Raw genomic sequence first — 6036 nt, forward strand, 5'->3', positions numbered from 1 at the left:
TGTTCTAGGTTCATCTTGTCTCTATCTCACCTCAACCCTGGAATTAGCCCCTTTTTTAAAGAGCCTGGTTCCTTTTAGTGGGGGGATGGTATTAGAAACCAAGATCTGGGTATTATGTGTGCTCGTTGGTACTGGGGTGTTTTTGTTTCTTGACCCTTTTAGGAGACAGTGCAAGGAAATATATGCATATATACAAACATACATACATATAGATACATACATATGTGCTCATAAAACATACATATTCACTTATATACACGTCTTAGAAATCATGAGATTACACTGATATTTCCATTTCCACCCCCATGGGATTCTTTCTTACCTTCCCCCAGTCCTTATCTGTATTTCTTCCCTTTCTTCCTAGTGAACCCTGGATCTCAACAATGCCAATATATTCACTCATTTCTCAATCCTGTAATACATATACAATAGTTTTAGAATTGCTTCACTTGTGCCATTACGATAAACAAACTTACTAAAACGAGTTTAGAATTTGTTCATAATTATTAAAATTCATGAAAGTTTTAGTCGGTAATAACAAGAAATCTGAAGCATATCTTGAGGACTCAGAAACCCTTGATTAACATCTGTTATAGGCCTGAAATACAAGTTCAGTTCTTAGTGCGGGGTTGGATTTATGCATATTTTCCTTCTAGGGTGAAAAGGCAGCTGTAGTTTCTTGAGAGCAGCTTTTAATTGAAGTCATGTTTGCAAATCCACTGTGTGATCCCAGAACTCATTCAAATAGGCATTTATGCTCAATATGTCTTGAGTTTGGTCTTGTTGGAGCATGCCAGCAGACAGCAGAACTGCCAGCCACATTTCATTAGGATAGACTGCGCCAAACCGATCACAGCAGTAGATCTACCTGCAGCCCGAGGAAACAACTTCCTGCTCTTTCAGGTGAGACTGAAAACTGCCTGCCTTCCTCTCAAAAAAAGCACAGAAGCATCAGAAATGATCTTAAACTAGGTCCAGACCAATCTGAAGATAAGCTCAGTCCCTATCTACTCCCCACCCCACGCCCCCGGCCAATTAGTCTATTATTCCCAGTTTACATTTTTGGCTCACTTCAACACTTCAATCATTGTATGTCCCCCTACATTTGTTGACTTCTAGTCTCGATGCCAGGAATGCTTAGCAATGAAGAAAGAACTTACAGCTAATAGAAGAGACCCTCCCCGCCTGAATAACACAGATTTCATTGGTGGTGAATGTCCAGGGGCCTGATAAGTTCCTTTCCTCTTTTCCCACACATGTAATATATCGATTGAGAGATAGGCAGATGGTGGTCCACATGTCTTTATTACTGGTAAAGCTAGGCTGGAGTATGTGACAGATGCCATGTGACACCTCTCAAATACCTTTTGGGAAGAAGGAGTCATTTGCCTAGCTGCAGGGAATGCTTCCAGAAAATGACCCTCAGCCGACAGCCTTCTCCGGGGATGTTTTGGTAAAGAAAACTTTTCACCCCAGGCCACACTTCCAGAGGCAGTCTGCATCCAACATGGGGGTATAGAGGCCTGGCCCGCTCATCCCAATTTGGGACACGTCTGTGGGGTGGCTGAGGCCTTTGCTGGGACTGCATGCTGTGGCTTCTGCCTCTGCCTGCTCTGCTTCTCTCCCCTCCCTTCCACTGGTGTCTATCCCGAGTACTCCTTTATACATTTTCTGCATGCTAATCTCAGAATTTGTCTCCTAAGGGATCTGGCTTAGAATGTGTCCAGTCAGGGAGAAAGCATCCTGGAAGAAGTTACATTTGGCTGAGTTTGGGAAACTAAAAGTAAGATAGGCAAACAGAGTATGTGATTCATTCCAGGAATCAATATCAGTGAAGACCCAGAGAACTTAGACTCAACTCCAGTATTTTTCTGCAAACCTTCCCTGTCCTCATCGCCTGATACAGTCTTCGTTGAATGAATGAATAAGAATGGGTGAGCTTTTTCCATTTATTTCACATTGTGGGTTGTGTTTGTTTGTTGGTTACAACAAAAGCACAGCAACAAACCATAGCAAGCAGGAGTAATGACAGCTGTCATTTATTGAGCTCTCACTAGGTACCAGCACTTGACGTGTATTCTCTTATTTCTCATAATGACTTGGAGAAGCAGATACTATTATTACTTTAATTTTATAGATAAGAGAACTGAGGCTTAGACAAGTTAAGAAACTCGTGTACGGTCAAAGAGCCAGTGAGACACTTGGCCATGGTGTACCACAGACTCCCTGGGGATAAAGAACCTTGAGAGAGCACAGATGAGAGTTCTGGGGACCCAGAGGGGGTTGTACGTCTCTCCCAGATGTCCATCTCCATGGCTGGTTCTGCCTCAGGAGGCTCGAGTCCAGGAGACGTGAAACCAGGCTGTGGCTCCTTCTGCCTCCTCAATTCAGGGAAGTGGCACGAACCTGAAAGTGCCTGGCTGCTGGTGAGAGAGTCATGCTTCTGAAGCTGTGGACGGTTTCCTCTGCTTAAATGAAGAGAAACTTGATGGACAAGTTTTTCTTGCCTTTGGAAAAGAAGATGCCAGCATAAGGGTACTGCTTAGAGATCATGCAGAGATTTTTTTTTTTCCTCCAGCAAACAGTATGTGATGAAGAAGGTGTGGGGCTGGAGAGGTGTAAGAGGAGGCCTTTAAAGAAAAGAAGGCCTGTGTGTAGGTTTCCCTTGCAGGAGAAATTTCATGCCCACAAGATGCACCATGCCTCTTGGTCCTTTTGTTCATCCATTCAGTCATTTGTTCAGCATGCAGTATATCTGTTGGGTGCCTACCCTATGCTAGACACAGTTCAAGGCGCTGGGGACACAGCAGTGAACAAGACATTCTAGATCCCAGCTCTCATGGAGCTCATACACTAGTGGGGGGAGGATAGGCCTACCTGGGTCCCAGCTGTCCCTGGCCCTTTCAATTCCAGTTAAGCTTGGTTATGTAACATGGATGGTCTTACTGCTTGCTGAAGGGCTGGTGCCTGGGGTTCTGCATGATTATGGTCAAGGACAGTCAGGGTGTGGGAGTGTCCACTTGCCATCCCTACCACAACCTCCTTATTTTGGGAAGACTGGATTCCATATTACCCTCTTATGTAAAGGGCTAATGCTGAAGCCATTGGCCTGGGCGTTGTGGGTGAGGGGTCCTCACCAAGCCAGCCCATATCCCCCTTTATTTCACCTCTGGCAGGAGTCCTGAGATGGGCCCAGATCGCCCTTCCACATGCATTAGAAATGACTTTGGTGGCCTCTTATCTAACATAGCCAGAGACCTAGAAACCTGCTGGGCTGGGGCCTGTCATGGGTGGGATCTCCAGGCGCTGGGCCATGAAACTGGCGTTCTTACTTTTCCATATGAAGACTTCTTCTGGATCAGGCAAGTCTGCTGGTCTCAAGACTCTTCTTTTTTAAGGCAAGAATCACCACTGGAAAAGCAGCTGTAGTGCAGCAGAAAGCACTGCACCCTAAGGCAGAGAGCAGCGTCTACTTCCAGCACCACCACCTGCTGTCTGAGTGACTGCGCAAGTCACTTAACTTCTCTGAATCAGTGTTTTCTCTTCTGTAAAGCTGAAGTTCTACTACAGTCCGTAATTCCCAAGGTTGTTAGGAAGGCTAAATAAGATAACGTATTAGAAAGGCCCAGGCCCATTGCAATCACTTAATAAACACTAGTTAGATATTAAATATTAATTGGATGAGAAGTGATTTCAAATCAAAGCAGCATCTATTTTTGCTTGGCACTGAGGGAATTGCAGGAAGTATAAAGCAACATCCTTGTACTCAAGGAATTTTCCAGAGTTGGGTTGTAATCTTGTAGAGTTTCTAATGGCAATATTGAGTGCTCAGAATTGCTAACAATAATCATGTGGATGAGTGTGCAAGTGTGAGAATGGGTTTCATCTACATATGCAGAGGGAATTATAGAACTAAGCAGAAAAACACATTGAGTGCACCACTGGGCAATTTTAAGTCCCTGTGCTGCATTTGGCAGGACACTTGGTGGGGCATTGGCAGTATTCAGAGCAAAAACTTCTGAATAAGGGGGATGGGGAGCAGAGACACCTAGCCAGGAAGTTGTCCTCTTCCCACTGGCACTTAAAGAGGGTTATAAAGCCTGTCCCTTTCAGCATGATGAAAGTTAGACGTTCACTAACCTTCGGCAGTAGGTCCTTGACCAAGTGGAACTTCACTGGAAGAGAACTACAGCTTGCACATTGTTTGTTGTGCAATTAGAAACAAGAACAGGGATGGCCAGAGTTATGGAAGATGAAGACTTTGCAGGTGGAGGACAGAGAGCTCGCTGTCTGTTATTGTTTCAGCCCCGATACCATGAAGATGTGTGTCCTGTGACCACCCAGAATCGTGGTGGGACATGCCCACCATAGCACGCAGAAGAGCAGTGGGAGAACTGCAAGGATAACTGAAGAAAAGAATCCAGAACAAAAAAACAAGAAGAGCCTGCCAAAGTCACTTTGGCTTCTCCGAGTGGGGAGGGACAGACGTGACACGAGACCCATGTAGTGGTTTTAACCGGGTACCATTTTCGTTGTACCATGACTATATTTATGCTTAAGTCAACAGTTGTGTAACATGGGTATGGTTCATCATGTATTGTAGACACGGTCATTTAAAACAAATCTTTTCTCTGACGTACCCCAACAGGTATTTCCAAGGAGAGGATGTGGATGGGCAGGTCCCATCTCCATGGAAGTCGCTTGGTGCCCTCTTGGGCAGACCAGCCAAGCTACCCCTCTGAGGGTGGGTCTGACTGAGGGTTGAGTGTGGGCCTCTCTCTCAAAAGTGGAGAACAGAATAACTGCTGCAGGAATCCACTGTCCTGGTTCACTTTTTGAATTTCTTCCTCTGTTTTCTACAATTGTGAAAGCTGCAGTCAGCTTATTTGTAGGGGCTTTGGAAATGAGGGCCATCTGACCCTGCAGCAAATGACTTTAAATGTTTTTAAGACATTGCTAAAATGTTTGACAAGTGATTTCATGGTTCCTTTATTTCTGTGTGTCAGAGACACAGTACTAACTTCACACTATAACGTGGATGAGCAGAGAAAATATAATTTATGTTTTTTTGCATCTGATATAGCCTTCTTCCCAAGCCTACACCCAAATAGTTACCAAAGAGAAAATTTAAGTGCTCAAATTAAAACATAACCCAATATTAAACCTAATGTTAAGGTGTATCTAGATTAATCTCTCTTGGATAACATTTCTCAGTCTCTCAGAGAGAAATCCAAGTCTTCCTCTTGTTTTATTCCATGAGGCTTTGGCTTGGGTGTTTTGCTCAGTAGCCCTGCGTGCTGAGATCCCTCACCCTTGCCATGTTGCAAACTCCTTCGCTGGACTCTCGGGGATCCCTGAAACCTGTCTCTACTGTACCTCACTGGACTCAGCAGAGTTGAACCTTAGGCCTTGCCTCTGCTGAGTCTGCTAGAGCCACCAGGGTGAGGAGGCTTTCCCCCAGCTCAGTGTGGACAGTCTTGGAATAAGCCTCCTCCCAGTTTATCAATGGGCTGCAGAATAGAGCCTCTGGCCTGCTTTGCTCTCCTAGACTTATCTAGTACGTCTCCCCTCCTTGGCCTGGCAGGAGGTAGCTGGTAAGACTGCCAGCTTGCTGTCCTGCCTCCTGTCTGCTCCTTCCATCTCACACTCATCCCTGGGCTGGGAAGCGAGAGGCCTGTCTAACTGTGCCTGCTTTATTTCCTTCCTCTAGCATGGGGGGTGCCTGGCTCCCATAAGAGACAGGTATCTTCTCCACACCATGAAGCACTCTCTGGGCCAGCTCCTCCAGGCTTGGACCCTGATAGCTAAAAAGGGAGATGAAAGAATTTGGAAAACCGCCTCTGAAGATAGTAGCCTTAGGTGCAAAGCTGTTATCCTGCTGCCTAAACTGTGACTGCCAGAGCTGAATACGACCTTGGAAATTCTCTTTGCATTCTTTCTGTCACAATACCTAATCTACCTGAAGCATTCTATGATAAGGGTCATGTATTTGGGAAGGTACAAAAGAATAACACTTTTGAAGAACTCAAAATAGGA

This window comes from Cynocephalus volans, chromosome 4 (assembly GCF_027409185.1).
Source record: "Cynocephalus volans isolate mCynVol1 chromosome 4, mCynVol1.pri, whole genome shotgun sequence".
Classification (NCBI taxonomy): Eukaryota; Metazoa; Chordata; class Mammalia; order Dermoptera; family Cynocephalidae; genus Cynocephalus; species Cynocephalus volans.